We start from the raw sequence: 12,748 nt of genomic DNA, 5'->3' as shown, positions 1-12,748 counted from the left end.
ATTTTATGTGTTTTTGTGATAAATATGTAACCAAAAGGGGTGTTAACTCGAGATCTATGACATGAGAATGGAAAAAAACATAATCTAAGTTATTTTACACTAAACAAGTCAAGAAAAATAGCTTATACGGTTATGAGGAACATATTCTAACATAAAACCCACTTTAGGGCTTAAATTGTCAAAAATACAAAACTTGGGGTAAAAACTGTCAAGTCACGATTTCTTGAGGGTTAAAAAGTCAAAACAGTTTCTATAATCATTTTTCTGAATATTAGAATTTTCAAAGGACTTGAAATGCAAAAATTTAGCTTAATGGGCTAAATTTGGGCTTTTCGGCCCAATAAGCCCAAAATTGCGAAATTTGAAGTTTTAAGGGGCTGAATTGTAACATTTTGTGATAACAGGGGATATGAAGTGAAATAAAACTATTTCAAAGGTCAAAAATGCTTTTCAATTCCAAAAAGGATCAAAAATGTAAACTTTTTATATTTTGGGCCAAAACTGTAAAAGTTGCGAAATAGGGGGTTCTAACCGAGAAACTCCATTCTGGAAGGGCTAAAGTTGTTTACAAAATAAATTTTGGGTTAAAAATGTATTTTCAACAAGTTTATGATACAAAAGTGTTAAGAAAATGTTTTAAGGACTAAAAATGAAATTATTTTATATAAAGGACTAAAACTGTTATTTTTATAAAAGAAAGGTAGTGAAAAGGGTCAAAATCATACTTTTAAACAAATTAATTCATTAAGACAAAATACAAGATAGCCGACTAGCGACAAAACAGAAAACGAATACACCTTTAATACCAAATATCGTTATAAACGAATTGATTCGGTCTCGAATCAATACAAAACAACAATCGTTAAATCAAAACTCTCCAATAGTTATGTGATGACTAAAATGAATAAACCTACAAACTTTGGGCTTATGAGTTTCAAATCATCACTTTTTGGGCCTTGCAAGCCCACCAACATGATCTTTGGGCCCAAAGGGATAACGCTTATATGTTATTGGGCCTTCAATGACCCAATATTTTATAAAAGGACTTTCAATAGCTTTTATGTGCTAGTGGGCCAAAGTGTCCCGTTAGAAAAGCTAGTAAGGTAACAGTAATCAAATGCGAGTTGGACCATCGTGTTTTTCACAACCGCGACAGCCTAATGTACTTACGATAGTAGTGGGACATAATGCCCCCTTCTCTTCGTTTGCTAAGGCTTATGAGAAATCAAAATAGACAAAATTAGGACCATATACAATGTGGATTAATCAATATTCATTCGCTAAGACAATACAAAAATCAGTAATCACGAATACATTTCAATATCGGAAAACATCGGGTTTTCCGGGGAATTCAATACTACTCGCTCAAAATCTTATAATTATAATACAAAATACCCTTCATATATATATATATATATATATATATATATATATATATATATATATATATATATATATATATGTATATATATATGTTTTTGAAATCATTCATGCATCAACTTATGGACCTCACACTTTGATAAACAAAAGTCTTTTCAGAAAATATCGGATTTTCTGGGTTATTACAAAACTACACAAATCATTTTATCACACCATTGCTTATGAACTCACCAACATTTCATATGTTGACGTTTTTCCAAAATAACTTGTATTCTCAGGTAACAGGTAAGCGGAAGAGTATTATGAAGTAATGTTAGATGTTATGTTGTTAAAAACACTCAAACTATTTATGTTATGAATGTGTAATGTCAAAAAAATGTACTTGATGTGAACAATTCCAGTTGTAGTATATTGATGCATGGTGACGTTTATGTTATGATTCATGTATATTCATTGTGATGATATTCAATTTAAGTCACGCGAGCCCTCGGACGTTTCCGCCGTCTGGTTCGGGGGTGTGACAGGTTGGTATCAAAGCATTGTTTATAGTGAACTAGCATATCTAACCACACATTGATATGCAACTATAAACCAAAAAGGGTCTAACCCAACTCTGAACAAAACAAAACAAATAAGAACACAACTATAAAACATTTTTGCCTGTGTGAATTAGGAAACAGAACATAATACCAAACCAAACAAGATAATGCTATCATCTCGGGTGAGCTGGGACTGTTCATGGTTGTATCAAGGAGAGGATGTAGCCTGATCAACTACATTTCCTCGAAGGTACAACTATCACGTGTCCCGAGAAAATCATGATGGTAGGAAAACCTAAAAGCATACCACTTTATCCCCAAAAAGAGAACAACAACTTAATATATACAATAATAGAAGCATCATAGGAGTAACGTTAGTTATTTGCATGCCCCTCTCAGTCAACATGGAAGGAGAAAACCAGGGCATTCAGTCTCATCAAGTCCTAGTAACCCACGGGAAGATCAAGGATGAGCCAGAGGTAGATCAAGGAGGGGAACACGGCATTGGACCTGAAGAGGAACAGGACGAATACGTAATAGTTGATTTCGATTATAATGAGCTGGACCAAGAGCCAGACAAAGAAAAGGGCGTAGAGGAGGTGCGCAGTGAACACCACCAGTCAAAAACCCCGCCAGATTCTCACGCATTCCAAGAGGTTGATACAGACTATCTACGCTCTCTCGAGGAGGCAATTATCAGCCTGAAGCTTCAACTTATTATGGCCAAGGCAAGGGCTGTGCAAGCCGAGCAAAAAGTAGATCTTTCGAGCAAAATTTTCATGTATCAAAAATGCGGATAACATTAATGAAAGGTTTTATGTGTTCTACTGTGATGTTGTAAATCTGCTATGTGTTATATAGCCATGATTGTATGCCAAATTGTGAAATTGCTTAAGTTTGTGCTACACACCTAGTTTATAGGATCACAATCGCGGTAAACCTGGACCAACCCCTCCAGAAGTTGACTCAGCTGCATTCCAAGCAGCTGTGTCTGCCGTGGTCACCGCAACAATGGCAGAGATTCACCAAGGGAAAAATGGAGGAGTCAACGGACAAGGGGCAGGAAGTTCGAACAACGGGATCAATCAAGGACCAACCAAAACATGCTCCTACAAAGATTTCACCAATGCCAAGCCGTGAACCTTTAATGGCACGGGTGGTGTAATAGCCCTGAAAAGGTGGATTGAGAATGTGGAATCAGTGTTCGAAATATGTGAATGCCCCGAGGAATTGAAAGTGAAGTTGCCACGTGCACCTTTGTCGACCAGGCTCTCACCTGGTGGAATGGACATATAGAGGCCATGACTCTCCCTGTAGCCAACTCTATGCCATGGAAGGAGCTGAAGGAAATGTTGACGGCTGAGTACTGCCCTCGTGGCGAAATTCAGAAGATCGAGCAAGAGTTATGGGATCTCACCGTCTGAAACTCTAATATAGATGCATACATATCAAAGTTTAGCGAGCTGACATTATTGTGCCCTGGCATGATTACGTCTGAAGGAAAGAAAATCTAACGATTCATCTGGGGACTGACCTCCCCAATCCAAGGAAATGTGATCGCTGCAAAACCTGAAACGTTCGACAGTGCCAAGAGATTGGCCAAGAAGTTGTACGACTATAACAACAAAAAGGGCGAGAAGCCAGTGGAAATCAAGGGCAAGAAAGAGAATGACAACCAGAAAGGAAAGAACAACAAGAGAAAAGGGCGAAAAGGCTCGAAATCGGCAAAGAAGCAACAAACGGTGACGGTCAATGCTGCAACCACTCAAGTACCCTTCACACCACATGCTCCAGCCTCAGCTAATCCAAGTGCTCCTAGGCAGTATTCTAGGAATCTCCCAAAGTACAACAAGTGCAACTATCACCATAACGTCAAATGCAGGGAAATGCATTGCACCAGTTGTAATCGAAAGGGTCACACTGCAAAGTATTGCAGGACATATCCTCCCCAGAATTAACCACAAGGAAACAACAACAACAACAACACTAACAACAGCAGCAATAACACGGGATCAAGCCCCACTTGCTACGGATGTGGAAGGACAGGGCATATATGTCGGAATTTCCCCAACACCAACAACCCTGGGAATGCAGGAATAGGAAGGGTGCTAGCTATGGGTCAGGGAGAAGCGATTTAGGATCCCACTATTGTTACTGGTACGTTTCTGCTAAACCACACTTATGCATGCATCCTATTTGATACCGGGGCAGAACGGAGTTTTGTGAGCAATAAATTCAAACACTTGTTAAATCAACAACCCCAGAAGCTTAATGAAACCTTCACGGTGGAAATGGCTAATGGGAAGACAGAATCCCCTGGGGAAATCTATATCGGATGTACCCTAGCCTTAAATCACCACGTCTTTCAAATAAACTTAATGCCTATTTCCATTAGGATTTTTGATGTGATTATTGGCATGGATTGGTTAAGCCCACACCATGCTGAAATTATGTGTCACGAGAATGCCGTTCGCCTTCATCTCCCAAATCGCGAAACCCTAGTTGTTTACGGGGACAAACCCAACACAAACCTTCGTCTTATCTCGTGCATTAAAGCGCAGAAGCACCTACGAAAGAAGGACTTCACATTCCTGGCTCATATAGTAGACAAATCCAAGAAAGAGGTAAACATTCAAGACATTCCAGTAGCTTGTGAATTCCCAGATGTCTTTCCTGGTGATCTTCAGGGGATACCCCCAGAAAGACAAGTCGAGTTTCGAATTGACCTTGTACCAGGAGCTACCCCCTTCGCCAAATCGCCCTACAGATTGGCTCCTGCGGAGATGCAAGAGTTGTCCAGCCAACTCAGTGAGCTTTTGGATAAAGGATTCATCCGACCCGGTTTCTCACCTTGGGGAGCCCCAGTTCTCTTCGTTAAGAAGAAAGACGGTACCTTCAGGATGTGTATCGACTATAGAGAACTTAACAAGCTCACTGTCAAAAACCGATATCCACTTCCACGAATCGACGACCTATTCGACCAGCTCCAAGGAGCTAGTCACTTCTCAAAGATAGATCTGCGATCTGGATACCATCAACTCAATGTCCGGGAGGAGGATATTCCAAAAACTGCCTTCCGAACTTGTTATGGACATTATGAATTTGTCGTAATGCCCTTCGGTCTAACGAATGCTCCTGCCGCATTCATGGACCTAATGAATCAAACCTGCCAACCTTTTCTTGATAATTTCGTAATCGTTTTCATCGATGATATCCTAGTATATTCCCAAAGCGAAGAAGAACACGGCCAACATCTTCAACAAATCCTGGAAACCATGCGAACCGAAAAGTTGTACGCAAAACTCTCGAAGTGCGAGTTTTGGCCCCGAAGCGTGAACTTTCTAGGACATGTTGTTAGTCAGGAAGGAATTCATGTAGATCCTTCTAAAATCCAAGCTATCGAAGGATGGGCAATCCTAACAACACCCATAGAAATTCGCCAATTTCTGGGTCTCGCAGGCTATTACAGGAGATTCATCCAGAACTTCTCTATGACGGCCAAACCGTTTACCATGCTTACACAAAAGGGCATACCCTTAGTATGGACGGACAAGCAGGAAGCCGCGTTTCGATCTCTGAAGCAAGCACTCTGCAGTGCGTCGGTGCTATCGCTACCCGAAGGAACGGATGACTTTATAGTCTACTGCGATGCGTCAAATCAGGGTTTAGGCTATGTACTCATGCAGCGTGGAAAGGAGATAGCTTACGCGTCCCGGCAGCTAAAGACACACGAAGTGAATTATACGACCCACGATCTGGAGTTGGGAGCAGTGGTCTTCGCCCTGAAGATTTGGAGACACTACCTATATGGTACCAAGTGCACTATCTTCACTGACCACAAGAGTCTTCAACACATCTTGAATCAAAAGGAGCTAAACATGAGGCAACGAAGATGGGTCGAACTGCTAAACGACTATGAGTGCGAAATCAAGTACCATCCAGGCAAGGCTAATGTGGTAGCCGATGCCTTGAGTCGGAAACAATACTCAAGTCGTCGTGTGAAAACTCTCTCGATAACCATCCAATCCCACCTGACCTCGCAAATCAGAACGGCCCATTCAAATGCCATGAAGGTGGAAAACAAAACAAGTGAAGCGCTGTGTGGAATGGAGAAGAACTTGGAGGTGAAGGGAGATGGAGCATACTACTTCATGAACCGCATATGGGTCCCTAAACTTGGGGGATTCAGAGAGGTTGTCATGAACGAAGCTCACAAGATGCGATACTCCATCCATCCGGGTTCATACAAAATGTACTTGGATGTTAAGCAACATTATTGGTGGCCAAATATGAAGGCAGAGATTGCCACTTACGTGAGCAAGTGCCTCACTTGTGCTAAAGTAAAGGTGGAATATCAGAAGCCCTCTGGATTACTACAGCAGCCAGTAATTCCCGAGTGGAAATGGGAAAGGATCACCATGGATTTTGTGACCAAACTACCCAAGTCGACGGACGATTTGGACACGATCTGGGTAATAGTTGATAGACTAACGAAATCCGCCCATTTCCTACCAATAAAAGAATCATACAAGATGGAGCGCCTAACAAGAATCTACATCAAAGAAATCGTGAGACTCCACGGAGTACCGGTATCTATCATCTCAGATATCGATAGTATATTTACTTCATGCTTTTGGCAATCGCTTCAGAAAGCTATGGGAACACAACTCGATATGAGCATTGCCTACCACCCACAAATGGATGGTCAAAGCGAGCGAACCATTCAAACACTAGAAGATATGCTCCCTGCGTGTGTAATAGACTTTGGAAGATCATGGGATACCCACTTGCCTTTGATCGAGTTCTCGTATAACAACAGTTATCACTCGAGTATCAAAGTTGCTCCTTTCGAAGCATTATACGGGCGTAAATGTAGATCACCATTGTGCTGGGCTGAGGTAGCAGACATCCAGCTAGCCAAAGGGCAAACTACAAAAACACCTTAACGGGACCAGAAATCATACACGAGAAGACCGATAAGATAATTCAGATCAGAGCACGACTACAATTGTCCCGAGATAGAAAAAAGACCTACGCCGATAAACGTCGAAAGCCCTTGGAATTCAAAGTCGGAGATAGGGTGTTACTAAAAGTCTCTCCTTGGAAAGGAATGATTTGTTTTGGGAAGCGGGTAAAATTGAACCCTCGATACATTGGACCCTTTGAGATTCTTGCCCGAATCGGTCCAGTGGCATATAGATTGCAACTACCCGCCGAGCTCAGCGGTGTACACCCCATGTTCCACATCTCCAACTTGAAGAATTGCTTATCCAACGAGACTCTCGTCATTCCATTAGAGGAAATCGAAATCAATGAGAACCTTCTATTCATCGAGGAGTCGGTTGAAATCATGGACCGAGAGGTAAAGCGTACCAAGCAGAGCCGCATTCCAATTGCGAAAGTACGATGGAACGCGAGACACAGACCAGAATTCACATGGGAACGCGAAGATCAAATGAAGCAGAAGTACCCCCATCTATTCTCTCATTCTCAAATCTAGCTTTCAAAAGAATTTTGGGACGAAATTCCCTCTAACGGGGGGATGATGTCACAACTAGAAATTTTGAGGACTTGTAACTACAACACTTATAACAACTATGAATTAATAACATGAAAGCATGCATGATGCTTATTCTATAACAACAAAACTTCATCAAATACTTCTTTCTAGCACTACAAATGGTCAATAAAGAATTAGAAACCTTTGAAATCCCAATTTGAGTCCATTTTGGACTAGGATTTCCTTATTGGGCCTAATGGACTAATAAACTTCCTAATTATCCATCTTGAATCTACAACTCTCTAATGGGCCCTAAATGGACCCTTATACAAGAAACATAATATTTTGGGCCTTAATGGGTCACAACCAAATTAATTTAGCCCTATTAGGTCATAAAAATTACACTTTGATTTATTTGGGCCCAAACATCATCCAAAGTGAGTCATAATATGGGCTAAGCACTAAAGACCTAATTCTTTTTCTTTTCCCTCCCAATTCTCGGCCCAAGCCCACAAAGAAGGAGGAGTTGACTTTGTGTGTGCCAACTCATTTTTATTTAATGGTCTTCCATGCATACTCTCATATTTCCATGCAACCATCCTTTCACTCATCTCTCTTCTTCTCTCTTTCTTCTTCTCGGCCGAGAGTCTCCCAAACACACACACACTTCACTCAAAACTCTCTCAAAGAAAATATTTCCATTCCTCTCCAAATTTTTGAGATCTAGGAAGCTTTCAAAGAGATCATTCCACAAAACTCATCATCTAAGGTAAGTTCATGCTTGGATCTATGACCTAGACTCTTTGTTTTATCAAAAACCTCTTTCTAATCCATACAAAATCATGATCACCCTCTTAGAAATCATCTAAGTTCGAGATCTTCCAAGGAAGGTTGCTAAAGCCGAGAAATAGCATCAAACTTCTTCAATTCTTCTTCAAAACCGAAACTACAACTGAAGGTGAGCTTCATACCCTTTTTTTCGGTTTTCATATGTTTTATGGGGGAGAATACAATAAAATGTGTAGATCTATGTGTATGTGTATGCCATGTGTAATTTTATGCATGTATGTGTGTGATTTTATGTGTTTTTGTGATAAATATTTAACCAAAAGGGGTGTTGACACAGCCAAGCTATCCGAAGTTCTCGTGTCTCTAGAAGCTCAACAACAACATGGAGATGTATCTGGTCCAACAGCGTCCGAAGAAGTATCGCTAAATACTTCCACATCACCGGTTGAGGGGGGAAACTCCACTTTGGACCACGCAACAACCATTAAAGTTCCAGTACCAGAAGATGAAGCTCCAATTCGCATAAAATTTCAACCATCAAACGTTTCTTCGGATTCGGATGATGAAAACGTAGAACATATTGACACAAGAACATACTCAAGAGTTATCACCCTCCCATCCGCAATCTGGGGGGAACCTTCGCAGGTTCAAGGCGAACTCCCTTCTACACTCCAGGGAGAACCTTCGCCATCTGCCCAAGATAAATCTAATCCCGCTTTCCCAGTTCAAGACACTTCAATAGGATGTTCTCAAGTCTAGGGGGAACTGTCCTCTCCAACTTCTGAGTCTTCTGATATTGAAGACATTCCCTCCACCGCAGTTGATGATCATCTGATACCTCGTCTACATGTATAGACGAGAGACCACCCACAAGGTCAAATTATTGGCAAGTCATCTGCAGGAATCCAGACTCGGTCATCTAGGGACTTATCCAATCACTGCCACTACTACAGCGTTCTTGTCCTCAGTCGAACCTCGATCGATCAAAGAAGCGTTACTTGAACCAGACTGGATTTCCGCAATGCAAGAAGAGCTGGAAGAATTCAAAAGCAACAAGGTATGGCAGCTCGTTTCAAAACCGCAAGGCCACACCGTTGTTGGAACAAGATGGGTGTTCAAGAACAAGTTAGATGAATTTGGTGCAGTCGTCAGAAACAGGGCAAGACTAGTTGCCAAGGGATATAGTCAACTTGAAGGCATTGACTATGATGAAACGTATGCTCTGGTAGCATGAATGGAAGCCATCCGGATCTTCTTAGCATACGCAGCATACAAAAACATCAAGGTTCATCAAATGGATGTGAAAAGTGCTTTTCTCAATGGGGAATTAAAAGAAGAGGTTTATCTTCAGCAACCTCCGGGTTTCGAAAGCGTTGAATTCCCAGACCACTGCTACAAGCTTAAAAAGGCAGTCTACGGTCTAAAACAAGCCCCTAGAGCATGGTATGAGACTCTATCTGAATTTCTTGTTACTTTAGGTTACAAACGAGGAGTGATTGATCCCACTTTATTTCGAAAAGCAAATGGTGATCATCTAATGCTTGTACAAATATATGTGGATGATATCATTTTTGGCTCAACTGATCAAAAGATGGTGGATGAATTTGCTAAGCTCATGACCAACAAGTTCCAAATGAGCATGAATAGAGAGATTAATTTCTTTCTAGGACTTCAAGTGAAACAAGTCCCTCAAGGGATATTCATTCATCAAGAAAAATACAACTCAAAACTATTGAAGAAATATTCAATGGATAATTGTTCTTCGGCCAAGGTCCCCATGTCCTTCGGTTATAAGATATCTACTGATCCCTCGGGTGAATCTGTTCATCACAAGTCTTATAGAGGTATTATTGGGTCTCTAATGTACCTCACTACTAGCCGACCGGATATAGTCTTTGCAGCGGGTGTATGCGCCAGGTACCAGGATGACCCAAAAGTGTCTCATATGAACGCAGCCAAAAAATCCTACGGTATTTAAAAGGAAGCAAATCTCTTGGATTATGGTACCCCATAGGAAATGATTTCAGTCTTCAAGCATTTACAGATGCGGATCATGTCGGATGCAAACTTAATCGTAAAAGAACCTCAGGTGGATGTCAATTTCTGGGTGGAAGACTAGTCAGTTGGTCCTCTAGGAAACAAAACTGTGTATCATTGTCTACCGAAAAAGTTGAATATGTGGCCGCAGCCAGCTGTTGCTCTCAAGTCTTATGGATGAAAACACAACTGCTAGACTACGAATATAGAATGTTGCGGATACCAATCTATTGTGACTCTGAAAGTGCCATAGCTATTTCTCACAATCCTATTCGGCACTCCAAGACCAAGCATATTGAATTACGGTATCACTTCATCAAAGACCACATCCTGAACGGTAACATTGAACTAATTTTTGTCCATACTCATGAAGAGATTGTTGATGTATTTACGAAGGCACTTCACTCTACAAAACTCAACACTTCCTTACAAATGTTAGGAATGATGAATCCGGACCCATAATTCTTTTTGAATTGCTAGGTACCGCAGACCATCCTTGGTCTCCGTTGCGGTTCTAGTTGAAGTTATTTATGTTAGATGGTTTTGGTATATTCTATTTACTGCAACCATATATCATAATTATATTGGATTAGTGTCTAAGTCCATAACTATTTTGGTATGTACTTGACCCGATGGTGCATGGTCCTTTTGGGTTGCCTTCACCAAAGCAACTTGATAGGATGAATAACGGAGAGAAAGGATTAAATATGATTTATTAATATATTATGAGAATAATATATTAAAGGAGAAATCATATTGTTTAATTAATAATAGTCAAGAATTAATAAGAATTAAGTTTGTGACTAAAAGACATTAATTGAACTTAAGGGACTAGAACTGTCAATTGTATGATAGTTGAATATTGACCTAATGGACTCCATATTAAAGGGGTGGATGAATTCTATGGGGAAACCCATTAGAAATCGTCCAAAGGCCTTTAAGGAGAGAGCCCATGGGTTGCTTAGGGCTTAAGCATCCAAATTAGGGTTTCCTTGTTAGATAACCCTAATAGCCTCACTATTTAAAGAACCCTTATACCCCAAAAACGTGGACAAGCTTCCTTCTAGTGTTTCCACACGTTTTGGGCAGCCTCCTTCTCTAGTCTTCTTCATCCTCTTGCTCTTGGTGTTTGTGAACCGTTAGAGGAGTGACATTTGTGACTCTAAGCTTTCTAAAGTCATTACAAGGAGGAATTGTGATTGTTATTGCTACATAACAATCAAGGTAATATCTTAAACCCATTCTTATGTTAATATGATTACTTGTATGCTAGAACTAGGGTTTATAGTCTTGGATGAATTGCATGTACAATAGAGAAACCTAGATCCAAGCATTAGGGTTTGTATGAGCACATAGGATGTTCTTATGGCCAAAACCCATCAGTGGTATCAGAGCGTAGATTGGTTTATATTGTATTGATGCATATTTGATCTAAACCAGCACTAAAAATTGAAAATTTTTTATTCTGAGTGTTTGACTCCGAGTCACTTGGTGCACTCGCCGAGTCAGCTGTACTCGACGAGTCCATGTCCAGACTCGACAGTCAAATCGTCTGACAGCTAATATTCGCGATTTTCTTCCTGTTTTAGCTTTGGATAATTACCATAAACATATTTTTGTTATAAAATCCGATTTTTATCAATATTTGGTGATTATCCTGACCTAAATAGAAGATAATTGTCAAAATTTAGATAATCAATTGTTTTATTAGATAATATTTGATTATTTGTAATTTAGATTTGAATTATCTTGTATGAAAATTTTCAGTTTTTCCCCTTTAGGTTTTATAGTTTAAATTTGAACTTAAAAGTTTTGTTTTGAAATTTAAATAGTTGAAACCCTAATGTTTTGAAAAAGTTTCAAAACTTGACCTCAAGTTTTGGAATTTAAATTTTGATTAAAAGTTTAATTTTGATGTATATTTAAATTCTAAACCCTAATGTTTTGAAATGTTTCAAAACTTGTCCTCAAGTTTTGGAATTTAAAAGTTGATTAAAAGTTTGATTTAGGAATGTTAAATTCTAAAACCCTAGTGATGTTTTGAAAAGTTCATATCACACCCTTATGGTTTTATTAATTAATTAAGGTGTATAATTAAAAGAGGTTTAATAAACCATAAAGTTTTGGTTTACAATAAAGTATAATTGTTAAGTTTAACCACCTAGTATTTAAAAAGTGTAAAATACACCCTATACTATATATAACATTAAAAGTCTAACATTATATATATATGTATGATTAAAAGTCAGTCTTACCGTTAGTAGTCCTCATTCACGAAGCTGGTCTATAAGGGGTGTTTAAGGAAATTGCCTATAAAATGGAGATTGAATGGGTATCCACTCTTACCCACCGCACTCTTGACTAATGGAGGGTCGTTATCTGAACGGGTAGGATAGGACAAAACCTTCCATTATAAGTATAATGAAGTATAAAAGTAACTAAATGCTTTCATAAAATTCCCAATCTTAGTTACTTTAGGCAAAAGTGAATTGATGCAATTCCA

At 39.5% G+C, this 12,748-nt stretch overlaps 1 pseudogene; it reads left to right on the top strand.

Annotated features, from left to right (window-relative positions):
* Window positions 1–9,055: 9,055 nt before the first annotated feature.
* Window positions 9,056–9,442, top strand: LOC145053479 (putative mitochondrial protein AtMg00820 pseudogene; annotated as a pseudogene).
* The last annotated feature ends 3,306 nt before the right edge of the window (window positions 9,443–12,748 follow it).

The sequence above is a fragment of the Lactuca serriola genome, chromosome 5 (genome assembly GCF_051521515.1).
Source record: "Lactuca serriola cultivar US96UC23 chromosome 5, Lser_US96UC23_V15, whole genome shotgun sequence".
Lineage (NCBI taxonomy): Eukaryota > Viridiplantae > Streptophyta > Magnoliopsida > Asterales > Asteraceae > Lactuca > Lactuca serriola.
This window is presented reverse-complemented; position numbering and strand designations above follow the sequence as displayed.